The following is a 16,031-nucleotide window of genomic DNA, read 5'->3' as shown; positions in this document are numbered from 1 at the left end:
TGCCGACCCACTGTTCAGACTTGAGTCCTCTTTAGCTAGAATTTTTTTTTTTCGAAAAGGAACGGCAAGAGGCTTGCCGATCATATATTAGGAAGGAAAAAACCCAAAAGGAATAAAAAGGTCTCAGGACAACACACACGGCATGGAAGAAACAAACAAAGCCAGAGAGGCCCACACTCGCCCCCCCCCCCCCACACACAGCTAGAAGGGAGGCTAGGAACGCTTCAAACAGCGAAACCGCTCATCCACGACCGAGCGCCTATAAAAGAAGCACAAATAACCACCTACACTAAGAGGAAGAGGCGAGAGCTATCCGATGTTGATCAATCTGTTCCTTGAGCCTGATCAATCTCTTTAGCTAGAATTTTAGGTGTCCATTTTCTTCTTAATTAAAATCTCGTAGTTCATCCTAGATGATCTAGTTTTTTTTATTAGTATAGATAAATCAGACAAGATAGGTAGACTTAATTTGGTGACTACTTAAGGTGATAAGCAGGTCAAGTTAAGTGTTTTGAATGGGACAAGCAAAAAGAGGATGCTATGATGAATGCTGCTTTGATTTGCTTTTAAACGAATTGAACAAGGAATTGTACGAGGTGGCAATAATGGAAAAAAGAAAATGTGTGTTGGGGATAATCATAGTTCTTTCATCCAATATGCCTTTTTTTTCTTTTTTTTTTAAAAAATCAGTGCTATCAATATTGGGTATAAAATGCATGAAATAAATAAAAGAACGAATATAAATGGAATGTCTAGTGAAAATTCCAAAAAGAATTAAAATGCAGAAGTTATCACTACTACATAAAGGGTCATCCACATCCACTCTTCACTGTTGATCCAAAAATAACTGGCAATGATAAGTATCAAGTATCACTGTCGGTTCACAAGGTCTAACGACCGATCAATCATTAAGTGAGAACCGATAGTGATACGCATTATCACTGACGATTTTTATGAATATGCTGTTGTCGACAATAGTTAGGGGGGGATTATCACTACCGGTTCATGTAATGGATTGGCATTAATAATCCAACTATTATGGATTATTACTGTCATTTAATTATTGCCGGTTTAAAAACCGATAGTAATGATGTTTTTAACTGATAGTGATGATTTTTTCTGTAGTAGTATATTCAAGAGGAGTGTGTGAATTCTCTCTCTATATCTAGAGTTTCAGTCTAAAAACAAATAGATAATGGGGTGACAAAGGATGTCATGATGTCTAAAATATGTAAGTAGAAAAAGTAAAATCAAAATCATGAGATGAGCAACAGGCAGAAATTAATATTTGCACAGGTACTATCTCTGGAGTAAATGCCACTTTCTTAAAAATTTCGAAATAGAAAATGCAAGAGTCAAAAGAAGAATTAATTGTATACGAAAGGTACCTAAAAGATAAAGTGACATGAGTTAATTTTCTTCCATCTTTCAACCAAACTTTTGTTAAGGTATCTTGTGTGCCATAAGTGCTATATATGTGAATTTGATTGACCACTAACATCTTCGAAGTACTTCTGTATTATCTGGCCATATATACCCAATTAATATATCCAGTTACGTCTATAGTATTGAAAATAAAGAGTGACTTACAATGGTTTGAGACAGCTCGCGATCCTATTCCATCATTTGACGAGGTAATGGAAATATTTTGTTTCGCCCAAAGGTAACAAATCACCATCTGAAACAAAGTTTGAAAAACAATATATCAAAACACATGTAACTCGAGACTATATAGCTTGGTAAACCGACTGATAAGAGATATAAATCCTCCATGCGTGAACCACCCATGTTTAAGAGTTGCTTATGTATTTGTTATATGTTTATCACGGAAACCTTGTTGTTGTATGTCACTACTACAGAACTGGTCAAAAGTAGCGGTATATTAGTGCCGGTTGTATAAGAACCGTCATTGAAGATGTATCAGTGCCGGTTCTTAACGTCGCGCGTCCGAACAGTGATGGAGACGTAAAAATCAGCACAGATAGTCCGTATCAATACCGTTCGTATTACAAACCGACACTAATACATCAATGTCGGTTTGTAACATGAACCGACACTGATACGAACTATCAGTGCCGGTTCTAGTCACAACCGACACTGATAGTTCATTCGGACCTGAAATTTGATCCATTCTAATTTTAGCTCCACCAAACGTCCAGCTCCAACTATCTGTGTCGGTTTTAGTTACAACCGGCACTGATAGTCTCTGTGGACTCGAAATTTTGTTCCAATATGATTTTTCACTCGATGAAGTCTGGCTCATCCCGATATTTTTATTGGCTCGAGTCCGGCAGTCTCTCTCTCTCTCTCTCTCTCTCTCTCTCTCTCTCTCTCTCTCTCTCTCTCTCTCTCTCATTCCCCACCGGCCCCTCACCACCGGCCTCCTCCCCTCCCACCACCGGCCTCTCTCCCTCATCCGATTCGTCCAAGATCCCCCATAGCGCAGCCGCCGCCCAAGATCCCCCATGGCGCCGGCCTATCTAGAGTTTGAGGCTGACTGGAGCATGCTTCAGAGGAGGACAAAAAGTCCAGGTCGTTGGCCGTTGGCGTTGCATCGGGCTTGGGCTTGGCTTGGCGGCGCAGATGTGGATGTGGATCCGGCTGCTTGGGCTTGGCGGCTCGACGACGTTGTGGGCATGGGCGTGCTGGGGCTCGAGCTCGACGCTGCATACCAACACAAGCTACCGCTCAGCGGCGTGGGCATGGGCGTGCTGGGGCTTGGGCTCAGTGGTGGCGTGGGCATGGGCTTTGTGTTCGTGCGTGTGTGTGCTGTAAACGATCTTGTCCATGTGCATGTGTGTGCTGCAGGGGTTGTGTTCGTGCGCTTGTATATGGATGAGAGATGAGTCGATTTGATTGTGTTGTGTTTGAGATGTGTTATGGTGTCTGAGATGAGTCGATTTGATTGTGTTCGAGATGTGTCGAGCGCAGCGGTGGAGAGCGTCAGAGGAGAGCGCTGCCGGCTGTGTGGCTAGAGCTAGCACTGCGGTGGAGAGCGCCGGAGGTACCGGTAGCCGAGCCGGCTCGTTTCGAGCTGACTCATTTCTTTTTTTTTTTTGCTCCCGAACCACTTATCACTGACAGTTCGTGGTTTGAACCGGCAGTGATATTGCGTTACTGTGTTGGGTGGTCAACCGACACTTATATTCTCTAATATCAGTGCCAAGTAAAGAGTGCCAGTTGAAAAACCGACACTGAAGCTATTTTTCAACCGGCACTCTTACGTCTTTTTGCAGTAGTGTGTGTGTTTTTTCTCTCTTCTTTTTAAGATGCTTTGTTGTGTGCTTGTGAAAAAAGGATACAAGTAGTACGTGTGGTATACTGGTATATACGCAGCAGAGATACTATCATATATAATCCAATCATCAGTTATGTTATGTAAAAGGTGTGATGTTAACGTGGCATATATGAAGGTCAGATCAGTGGGACCTGCCCATGGAAAGACGCCGATCGGTCTCGGTATGAATGTGGGGAATGAAAAGGCACAACTTTTCTCTGCAACCACCGTGAGCTGAGCTGAGCTGAGCTTTCCTGTCATGCACCCTTCAATTCCTCCTCATGTACTCCACTATATATTGCAGGCATTTGCAGAATTATATTAATTATTGGTCCCTCTTACACTTATTAGTATTATGTTTGCGCGCAGCTGATCACAACGTAACACTAGAATAGTATAGGATTCGCCAAAAAGTAAGAAGAAGAAGGAGGAGGAGGAGGAGGTATTGACACTAGTATATTAGTAGTAAGATCATAGCTAGCCCGGCCGTCTCACAAACAGTACACAATCATAATTCATCACGCCGAATCGAGGGCAAAGTCATCCGATTTATCAATTTAAGAAAAGTCGTTTATTGTGTATTTTCAATCCGGATGTGTGTTTACTATACACATATATAATTCATTTCATATTCTTGCATTGTTGTAATCTGCGAGTCTTACTTAAAGCTAATTTAATTGGGTGTGCGTGCATGAGCCGTTCTACGTAATTATCGTACTATAGTCGCGCGCATTTCAGTTCGTTCTTTCTTTTGTTTGTTTGAATTGAATGGTTTCTCCTGCCACGCTGGTACGTCGTAACGTACACAAGCAAACAATTAATCACATCGTAATTCTTTTCTTTTCGGTAGACAATGCATACATATAATATGTAAGACAGATATAATATATAGCTGGCTATATATATAGGACATCTATATATAGAGAGAGAGTACTTGTCCTCCTTGATTTCAAAAAGGATTACGATTATTCATCGAGGAGAGTGCATGCATTGCATACTACGAACGTTCGGATCGATGTAGCCTGCCGCGGCGATCGAGTTGCGACGGAATTCGAAGCTTTCTGCAAGACGTTCGGATGGCGCCGGCGACGACAAGACTATAGCTACCGGGCCAGGGAGTACGTTCTTCTGCTTAATTTAATTTGGTGGGCAGTCAACAAGTTGATAGGATTAATTGGGTGTTTCTTTTGTTTGGTGCATGCTCTCTGTGCTACCATTTTGTAATCAACACGTTGATAGTATTTAGGATAAATTATGTCGAACATTCCTGTTTACTTACTCAAGGTTGTACGTGTTTTGGTTCTTGTAATGCTGTACGACCTTGGTTTCGTACCTTAATGAAGCTAGAAGCTATATATGCTTCTTTTCTAAAAAAAATATATATGCATGCATGGAGCGTACGTACGCACGCACGCACGTTGTGATCGATGCTGATATATATGCAGGCATGAACGCATACTACTGTAATAACTTAACTGTGTACATGCCTACATTGCATCCTCGTGTACGTATATAACCGTACATCTGGATATAACACGTACGACAGTTCGTAGACGCGAGAGATATATCGAGTGACTCCTACTAGCATATATGACATGGCAGATGCATGCATGTGCAAATTGCAATGGACCCTCTCGCTCGGCCTTAGATTGGTCTCCACTGCTCTTTCAATTCACACCTTTTAGTCGTCTACACTGCTCCCTTCTACTGTACTAGCTAGATCGAGACAGGAAGCTACAGACCAAAATATATATTAGTTACTCCACTACTAGGACCAATATCACCACAAACAAACCATAGACTTTATTAGGGTAACGGATTACTCCACTATATATAGTACTATATATTCAGTAAGGTTATTAGTTAGGTTTAATTATGGTTTAACCTTTCCCCAATCTTGCCTTTATATATGCTTCCTTCTGAAAGAGTCATCTATTTTGCATGAATATATATGTGAGATCACTTGCTATCTCATACATCCATATGAAGATATATGTATATAGGCAGTTAGATAGATAGAATTATCCTTGGCCTCACCTTTATTTTGGCCCTCTCTTTCTTCTCCTGAGACTTGGATCGGTGACGGCCGGTACAAGAAGATGTAAGAAGCTAGAGAGAGTTGGCCGGACCTCACCCATCAACGTCTACTAGTAGCTTGATAGAATTCGATCCATCGATCGCGAGAGCATGGAGGAAAGTAACAAAGGCCTTGAGAGCTCTACAAATCAGCTGCCGACCGGCGGCGAGGCACCGCAGGGGCACGACGGGAGCTCAAGCAACAGCAGCACGGTGGAGCTGGAGGAAGCCGGCGGGGACAGCAGCAGGAAGACCGGTGCCTCTTCGTCGTTGGTGCGCCCCTACGTCCGCTCCAAGAACCCCCGCCTCCGCTGGACGCCGGAGCTCCACCTCTGCTTCCTCCGTGCCGTCGAGAGGCTCGGCGGACAAGATCGTAAGCAACCACCAGCTGATTAGTTTCATATCCATTCCGCTAATCATTTATATATCTTACAGATATATCTCGTGATTTCAATTAATTTCATGCTTGTGTATATAGGTGCAACTCCCAAGCTCGTTCTTCAATTGATGAATGCTGAAGGGCTTAGCATAGGCCATGTCAAAAGCCATCTCCAGGTACATGCATATCTAGCTTCACCTTTCTTTATGTACTTCAAGCCGATCGATTTGCTCCTAATTTTACTACTTCTGTCATGTTCCCTTGGTTAAATTCCCCTTTAATCATGTACCTTAATTCGGTTCTCTCTTTTATGTGATTTTCGATCAGATGTACAGAAGCAAGAAGATCGATGACTCGGGCCAGGGTAAGGCTAATTCATGAATAAAGTTCTTCATATATATAGAGGAGTATTAATTGTTGTTTGTATAGACTCGGTTAATATAACTTTTCCCTGACCTGGTAGTTTACTCTTTTGATTTACAGTGATAGGTGGTTCATGGAGAGATCAGTTGCAAGATGGGGGACAAGTGTACAATCTCGGCCATCTTTCCTTTCATTACGGCCAGACTGGTGCGGGTACCATATTGTCAGCAAGGTAGTTGGATTTGGATCATATCCATGGTCACGGAACACTTGCAAACAAAACCCATTGAATTTCTACGCCACATGGTTTGAGTCCTTGTTCTGACTAATCTCATTGATAATAATCAACTGCTAGGTTTGGTGCATGGCCTCACCGGAACAATTTCCATGAACCATGCTGGCTTCATGGCCACCATTTTCTTGGATCAAAACCCTGCCACTCAACAGCTGAAGCCGATGCGTTCCTTAGAACTCGTGCTCAATATGCTGCTAGACCTTCTAGCACTACTCCAGCTTCGATTCCTCAAGGGTGTTCATCTCAAAATGATCAGATCATAGACCATCAAAGAAGAATGCTGCGCAATGACGATGGCCATCTTGATCTCGAACTCACACTCAATATCGGGCCGCGGCGGGATAAGAGAAATAGATCAGCTTCCAGCTGGGTCAAAGAAGCCGATAATGCCGGAGATCAACAAGTGGAGAGTGCTACTGATACTGGGCTCTCTCTGTCTCTATTCTCTTTTCCTCATCCTCCAAGGAAGAGTGCTAATTACCAGTAGCGGTTGTGATCATACATTCCTAGGTGTCAACGTGGATAAAGGGAAAGCGCATGCAACAAGGACGAGTACTCTTGATCTCACCATATGATCTATTGCAGTATTGATATCTTGTGGTACTTGCCTATAGAGGAAGACACATATACTATTTCTCCATATAGCTAGAGCTATTGATTATATGTACACGTACATAACCTTGATCTTTTGATTCTATCCATGGTTTGTGCGTAATTAATTTCTTATTATGTACTTCTTAAGAATTATTTTGATATGTGCGATCTAGATTGAACGTCGTCCTTTAAAAAATAGATGCATATAGAGCAGATTCCAATTTCCCGCATGTCATATATGCTTTTAACAAACAGAGATAGTTTACGGGACATTCTATTGAGATATGGATATGATCAGTTAATCTGGGTTATATACATATGTTTGGCAATGCAAACTAAGAAAGCTGAGAAAATTCTTGAGAGAGTGGAATAGGAATGTGGGGAGGGGTGGTACAAGAAACGAAAGAAATAGATTTTGCAACAAATTGACAAAAATAGTGAGGTTTTTGGGATTTCTGCTCAAGAGAGAGCAGAAAAAGGAGAGCTTGAAGCACAATTGGCAAGACTCTTAAAGAAAGAGGAAATAAAATGGTTACAGAGGTGCAAAGAAAGGGAGGTGATGGAGAGGAATAATAACACTAAATACTTTCAAGCCAAAGCTAATGGTAGAAGAAGGAAAATTAGAATCTTATTTTTTATGAATGGAGAGGAAAAAGTGGAAGGGTAAGAACATCTTATGAACATATTACAGAATACTATAAAGGCCTTTTTGGGCATGCTGAGGTATTGTAGGACCGAGATACGACTAGCGGGAGGGTGAATAGGCGCCTTATAAATTTCTTGCGAAATAGATGACCTACTTTTTATTCATCTAACGCACCACAAGAAGGAATCACCACAAAGAGCAATGCAACAGAAATTCAGGTTCAACTCGGAAGTTCCGATTCAAAAATCGAACAAAAGGTGGGTCTCTTGGTTGGAATTGAACCTTAGGTTCTGCAGCAAACCAATCCATTACTCAACCCCACACAAACATTAGATCTTTAGGAGGAACACCAAAAACTCAAAGAGATGATTACCGGGTGAAGAAAACTTCCAAGTTGATGGATTAGAGGCAAAGAAATTCAATACCCAATTGTGTACGTTTGTACACAAATTTTATGCCTTTAGCAACTAGAAGATTAAATCCAACAAGGTGGAAACATTCAGCTCAAGCACAAAAACAAAAATCGCAATCGAGATCGAAAACTAGCAAAAACAAAACAAGGGAACCAATACAGGAAAACTAGAAGGAGGAGAATTCAAGCATATATAAAAATATAAACTTCATTACTCAAAGAGGTTAGCTCTATTTTAGGTAAATTACAAATATTTTTCTCTCAAAACTCACACTTATTACATAGGCTAAACACTCATCATTCATCTTCTCTAAAACACTAGCACCAGGCTCTCAAATAGGCGCACAAAGGGCTCAAGTGGCTGATTTAAAGTCTCCCATAACTCTATCCCTCTATTTATAGGTATAGAAAATTTGACCTCTAAGTTTCCTATCTTGTTACCAAAATACTCATCTCTTATAGTACACTCCTACCTACCATCGAGAGTATTTTGGTATATTTCTTGCTCCGTTCATCAAACGACCGCGGTGTCTTCACGACTTAGCTTAGCCTCGACGCAAACTTCGTGATGATATCACATACTTCTCCAATCCTCCTACAATTTTGAGACCCAATCGTGAAACCATCTACACGAATCTTAAAGCGTGACTCGCCACTTACTTACACCTTAAGCAAGCTCTCTGACGTTGACATGTGTACTCTGGCTTGCGATTCTTACCACTAGCAAGTCTCTCCAGCTCCTGATCCCTCGGACCACCTTGTCACTTGCAACGACATCCCTTTCACTTGACTTTATCAACACGCCATCTTCATCCTCCATTTCATACTTTGCTTGACTTTCACGTGTACAGCTAGGATCACCCTTGACTCTGTCCGGTTTCCTTGATCGTCCGACACCAAGCACTCACTTAGCCCCGATCATCCGACGTCGATCGTCAAGTTGCATCTGTCACCTGCACACCATAAGACAAGCAAACATATTTCTGCAACCACAACTCCAGTTAGTCCATAATTAAAATGCTCAAACCAAGCTCAAGCAATCCAAAACTTGACAAACCAAATTGACAACCTTATCAATCACTCATCACATATAAATTAAGACACATTTTAACTTGGTTTCTCGGGTATCTAGCATTTCTCTAGGGGGAGAGGGTGTTAGGAAAATAAGTGAACATGATGCTGATATGTTAAAAAAGGAATTCACAATGGAAGAGTTAAAAGCTGCAGTATTTGAAATGGAAGCTAATAAGACCCAAGCCCTAATGGTTTTCCAGTAGAATTTTATCAAAATTTGGGATTTGGTGAAATGGGATTCAAAAAGTATGCTAGATGATTTTCATAAGGGCAAGATGAATATACATAGACTAAACTATGGGATCCTTACTTTGCTACCAAAAACTAAAGATGCCAATTAAATTAAAAAATGTAGGCCCATTTGTCTCTTAAATGTCAGTTATAAGATTCTTACTAAGGTCTTGATGAACAGGCTAATCAAGGTGGTTTGTCATGTGGTGTCTAGGGTGCAAACTGCATTCATTAAAGAGAGGTATATAATGGAAGGGGTTTTGATGTTGCATGAAACGCTAAACATTATGCACAAAGAAAAAAGATCTGGGATTTTGTTTAAAGTGGATTTTGAAAAGGTGTATGACAAAGTCAAATGACCCTTCTTGTATCAGATCTTGAAAATTAAAGGTTTCCCCAATGTTTTGTGTGGCTGGATCATGAGAGTTGTGTCTATAGGTTATGTAGGGGTGAAAGTGAATAATAGGATTCGGTTTTATTCTAAATCCTTCAAGGGGTTGCGACAAGGAGATCCCCTGTCTCTGCTGCTTTTTGATATTGTAGCTGACGCTTTTGCCATTTTGATAGAGAGAGGCAATGATGCGGGCTTAGTGAGGGGGTTGATTCCTGATTTGGTTGATAAAAGGCTGGCGATTCTATAGTATGCAGATGACACTATCTTTCTTCTAGAAGATGACCTTGAGAGTGCAAAAAATATCAAATTTTATTTTTGGCCTCTTCGAGCAAATGTCTAGGCTTAAAATAAACTTTCATAAAAATGAAGTGTACAGCTTATGAGAGGCGACAAAAAGGTAGAGTGTATATAATCAAATCTTTACATGTGCTAATGGCAATTTACCTCTCGAGTACTTGGGAGTGCCAGTGCACAAGAAAAGATTGAAAAATAATGAATGGGTAGGGGCAGAAGGGAAGATGGCGAATAAGCTGGGGGATGGCAAGGGAGGTTGTTATCTATTGGAGGCAGGTTGATACTATTGAACTCATCTCTTAGCAATGTATCCTTATACATGTTATCCTTTTATAGACTTCCCAAAGAGATCAAGTATAGAATGGATAGACATAGGAAGAGACCATTGTGGCAAGAAGACCAAGGTTGTGGGAAATACCACCTGGTGAGATGGCCTATAGTGCGTTGTTCTAAAGATCAGGATGGAATTGGTGTGCTGGACCTGGACATAATGAATATAGCTTTGCTAGGGAAATGATTGTGGAATCTAGAAAATGTGGAGGGCATATGCGGCAGGAGTTATTGTATAACAAATATTTGAAATCTAAGATTTAGACTCAGGTGAGTTTTAAGCTAGGAGATTCATATTTTTGGGCCGGTTTGATGGAGGTTAAAAAATATTTTATCCCATTTTGCAAAACCAAAGCTGGGAATAGGGAACGAACAAGGTTCTGGGAAGATATTTGGATAGGAAATTTGCCATTGGCGCAAAAGTATCCTAAACTTTACAGCATTGACTATGACAAGAATGTATCGGTGGTCATGGTTTTTGAGAAAGGAGTAGAAAATATGGGTTTTAGGACTCTGGTTGGTGATAAGATGGCTGAGTGGTGTAGATTCAAAACTGGATGTGGGGGTGTCTCACAATAATGAGAGGATGAGTTAATATGGACTTCGATCAAAGATGGGAGATTTACAGTGAAGTCTTTCTATATGGCTTTGAAATCTCATACCATAGGGTATCCATATAAATATATGTGGAAGATGAAGATACCGCTAAAAACTAAAGTGTTCTTGTGGTTCGTGCTTCGGAAGAGCATCCTAACTAAAGATATGTAACATCCTGAGTTTTAAGCATGTTAATGAATTGCAAATTTCACTCCAATTTAAAAAAATTTGAGGTTAATTAGGCTAACTAAAGTCAAGGGGATATGTATATGAATTCTATATATACCAGTATGTATACATTCATATGTAATAAATGTATCAAGTTAACTAAGTATTCCAAAATGCACTAGAGTCATTTTCTAAAATGGCCTCTGCATTGAATTGATTCATGTATGTTGGTTTGAGGTTTTTATGGTTCTTGTATGGAGATTTGATATTGAATGTCTCTCACTTTCAAATCTACTCATAGTCTCCATTTGGCTCAAATCAAATTGGATTCAAATCCTCTCCCCAAAAATAAAGATCCAAGTCCAAATCAAAATTCAAATATGTTTAATTGAGTTGATCTTAATCCAAAGTCAAAATTCAAATTCAAATCTCCCATTTGAATTTAATCCCAAAACCCTTCTATCCTTTCCCCTTCTATCCTTTCTTTTCTTTTTACCCTGGGCCAAAATCCCCCTCGCATCTCTTGTTCAGCCCACATGCAACCATGTCCGGCCTTCCTTCCTTCTCCTCTCTCTTCTCTCTGGCATGGTCCAACCGTCCATTCCTCCCGCCCATGCGTGATCATGTGTGATCTTGCGTGCATTATCTTGATAGATCAATAGCTTTCATGCAATTTATTTCTAACAGTGTCAATGTGTTTTCAATGCATAATAGGACTCCTAGCGATTGGTAGTGGGACCAGAAGGGGAAGATGGTGATGGCTTATTAGCAAAAAAAAGAGGGGAAAAGATGAACAATTTTCAATGCGCATTAGGACTCCTAGCTAGTTGGTAGTGGGGTAAGAAGGGGAAGAAGATGATGGCTTAATAGTAACAAAGGAGGGGAAAAGATGAACACGAGGATATATATGAGAGGTGGAGATGCAAGTGGATATATAATCGGTAGTAACTTAATTGAGTGAGACAAATTTTAATTTATTTTTAGTTTAGGGTTAATGTAATGATAAAAAATACAAAACTTATATTTCTAATGAGAAAAGATAAGAAGGGGAGAGTGTCTCATGGATTATCCCACTTCTCTATCCATCCAAGGAATACGCAGGGTGGAAGGTGAATGCGAAACGCTGAGAAGTCAAAGAGCGAAAATACAAGTGAAGAACATCCTCTCTGATGCATGCCTCAGATCTAACTGCTTTTACCTCCCGTTTGCATGCATAATCGTTGGCTTCAAGCTAGCCACTAGCTAGTTAGCCCAGTCAGGCACTATTGTTATTTTATCAAGTCGAAAATTAATAGTACAATCACTTCTCGTCATGGAGCTCACTGCACATTAGTGTGTGTTGCATGGGCTTGGTATTTAAGGGCGTCTCTGACAAACAATCCTTATCAGCTAACTATAGAAGTGTCGATGTCATATTTTTGTTTTGGTGGAGAGAGTGAATAAAGAGATTGAAAAATTATATACTGACGAGTAGTTAGTATATAGACGTATGCGGATTTTATTATTCCATTATATACCATATATTAAATTTATAGATTATACTATAACTGTTATATTAAACGAGTTATCTATTATAGTATATATAGATGATATGAATAAATCTTGTAGCCAGTAGTTAGCTATATAGCATACCGAAATACATAGCCCACACAGATTAAAGCATCTCCATCAATCTTCGCTGACTTTTTTTAACATTGAAAAGATTAATTGGCAACCGTCAATCGAAAGATGGGAGGCCAAATTACTAAACAATAAGAGTCTTTCTGCGCAAGTAGGCTGAAAAAAAAAGAAAACGAAAATTAGTTGCAAAGAAAGCACTCAGCCCAGCTCAGCAAGCACGGATTAAACTAGTAATATAATTCAACGTGATCAGCGTTCATATATAAAATAATTAAAGAGACATTGAGAAGAGGTTGTGAAGGACCATTGCAAGTTGCAACCTCCTCCACTCATCAATCAGGTAAATAAAATTGCAAGAGTCTTCCTGCACTGCAGGCGGGAAACAGACAAGTAGCTCTAGTGCTATTCGTTCTCCCTGCAGGCTTAGAACTCGGTCTATCCATATCATGTGGACGGACAGCCGGCTGCTCCGGGACGCCGGCTGTAATACTGAATTTTTGAAAACGAAAAAAGAGAGAGATTTGACCGAATTTTGACTTTTTGATCCGTGGCTTGTATGGCCGATCGGAGACCGTGGTTGCGTTCATCTCATCGAGACGAACCCGTTTTGCTATTCATATGTCCGTTCCGAGCATTTTATGACCCATAGCAAGTCTAATCAATCTAGACCGTTCGTTGTTTTGAAATAAAAAAATAAAAAAGGGGATAAGTACTGGATGGATCGGTCCTCAACCCGATCCATCCAGACTCTTCACGCGTTTGCATTCTCTCTCTCTCTGTGTGTCGCGCGCCGAGCCCGTCGCTGCTGTGGGCTGCTCGCCGTCCGCCGGGCTAGCCCAGCCTGCGTCGCCGGCCTGCGCGCCGTCACGCCGTGCGCTGCCGTCCGCCACGCTGACCGCTTGCTGCCGCCGGGTGCTGCGCCGCCGGCCGCCGTCGCTCCCGCCAGCACGACGCCGTAGCGCCGCTGACGATCGTCGCGCGCCTGCACCGCCGTCGTGTTCACTCTGTGCCAGCCACTGAGAAGAAGCAAGCACCAGTCCGCCGGCTGAAGAAGCCAGCGCAGGAAGAAGGAAGCCAGGAAGAAAAGAAAAGAGAAGAGAAAAGAAAAAGAGAAAAGAAAAAAAAGGGAAAAAGGGGAAAAGTTGGAAATTTCGGATTTTCGTCGGATTCGTCGTCAATCCTTCGAAGGTGATTCCTCAGTAATTCTTAGATGTTTGTGGTTGGACTAAATCAAATCAATCAATTCCTGTCGTATTATTTCATGTGATACAATTGTCTGTTCAGTTTTTCGGAATGTAGGCGTATACGCGACGTTTTCAGACGTAGAATTGACGCTTCATATTTTATGTATTTTAAATGTATATTAGTTCTAATATATGCCTGTACAGGTGGTACTATTTTCGGACGTTCTTGATCGAATTTTCTTTATCGTCGGTAAAGGCAAGTGAATGTATTGTATGACTATGCTTTAACCTAATATTAGGTTGCCTACATTCTTTAATTACAGTGCATTCATCTAATCTGAATGACTGATTCTGAGTTGGGTACTATGTTGTTTACGTTTCCAGAAGTTTACTCGATGATTGATTTATGAAATGCAGTAGGCACGATATGCCATTCTGCAGTTGTTCATTAGTGTTGTATGCAATGTTTTTTTGAAGTCTCAAGCATATTCCGGAAGTTATGTTGGTTATGCTTGAAGCACGTCATACATATACATCTCATGCATTGGAAGTTTGTCGTCGTCTTCTGGCCGCGACCGTACCGGTACAGTACCGTATGTCACCCGAGGAGGGATACGGTGCACACCCTTACGTTACCCGAGGAGGGGTAAGGGTGAGGAGAGCATATCATGTGCACACCCTTACGTTACCCGAGGAGGGGTAAGGGTGAGGAGAGCATATCATATACATGACCCTTACGTTACCCGTGGAGGGGTAAAGGTGAGGAGAGCATATCATATGCATGGTTATGTCTTCTTGTGAAATTCAATGAATTATTCACATCAAATCTTATTTCCTTTAGTTAGCTTGTATATAGATATATATGCAGCTCTGAAGGCTTATACCAACCGAATATTAAAATGTTTAATGTTATCGTTGGACTTGCTTAGTCATAACTGTTTTTCCTAGTGTTGGCCGTCTGTTTCATTACTAGTTTTTATTTAGAATTGTTAGCACATTCAACTGTGGCTAAATAGCTTTTTGTTAAAGTACCTTTCACTTGTTGAGATTTTTGAATCTCACCCGTGTTTTCTTTACAGGTATGTTTGGATGTTGACGTGCATTTTGGGGATGGATCTCGGTAGCTGCACACACTAACTTATCACGATGTCGATAGCTCAACCGGTGTATACAAGTGGTGTGTCTGATGGTCCGTCATTTATTTTTGTTTATGTTGTGGTATGACGCTGGTAGCGTCGTGGCGGACTCTATATATATGCTGGTTATATCTGTTTCTGCCTGCCTGTGATATTTTCTTTTGGTCAGTTATACCTCTCTATAGAGGAAATACTGCCAAAATTTCCTATTTTTTTCAAATAAATAGGCTTGGTTGTAAAGTAGGGTGTTACAGCTTGGTATCAGAGCCTAGGCTTTAGGTCCTAGGTAATTGAATGATGAACCTGACACACTTGCACAAATAGAATGGGTATGGGATGCATTGCATTGCATACGTCTTGTTTATCTTTGTTCGCTTATGTTCACTATCTCAAATAAATATTATTGAAGTTACTTGTTTGATTGTCCACGTATTCTTTAGTGTTTTATCATTGATCTATATTGTTAAGTTGTTGGAGTCAGTTCCGTTGGAATGGTGAATTTGTCAGGGCGTTAAAATGGTTACCTTGGTCATTAGAACCTGAGAAGCTTCAGAGGATCAATAGCATAATTGTTGTATGGCACTGCAGATGGGTTAAGTGGAGGGCCCCCATGATGCCTTTTCTGCATTGCCAGGTGAGGTTGACCAAGAGTTAGGTTTGCGATCCAATTATCCACATACAGAGCGAATATTTTGGGTATGAGATGGACTGGCCCCCATGTCGTTGACTCTAACTATTCGTTCTCGGAATGTCGGAGAAATGGATCGATGTATGCCTTACCATAGAAGATAAGGTGATAATGTTTTCAACCTAACCATTAGAATGGTGTAGGATTTCTTTTTCCCATGGAGTCGGGGCGTTCTTTTTACCGATTGTGTGAAGATGTGTTGATAGTGAGATCCTAATAGGGTTCTGGGAGTTTTTTCTAATCTTTTGCTAGACTTGTACCCTAGTTGTTGAT

At 40.8% G+C, this 16,031-nt stretch overlaps 1 pseudogene; it reads left to right on the top strand.

The window, feature by feature from the left end:
* Positions 1-5,219: 5,219 nt before the first annotated feature.
* Positions 5,220-7,125, top strand: LOC133904928 (transcription factor LUX-like; annotated as a pseudogene).
* Positions 7,126-16,031: the final 8,906 nt, after the last annotated feature.

Source organism: Phragmites australis, chromosome 22, assembly GCF_958298935.1.
Source record: "Phragmites australis chromosome 22, lpPhrAust1.1, whole genome shotgun sequence".
Taxonomy (NCBI): domain Eukaryota; kingdom Viridiplantae; phylum Streptophyta; class Magnoliopsida; order Poales; family Poaceae; genus Phragmites; species Phragmites australis.
Note: the sequence above shows the minus strand (reverse complement) of the source record. Positions and strands in the feature narration are given on the sequence as shown.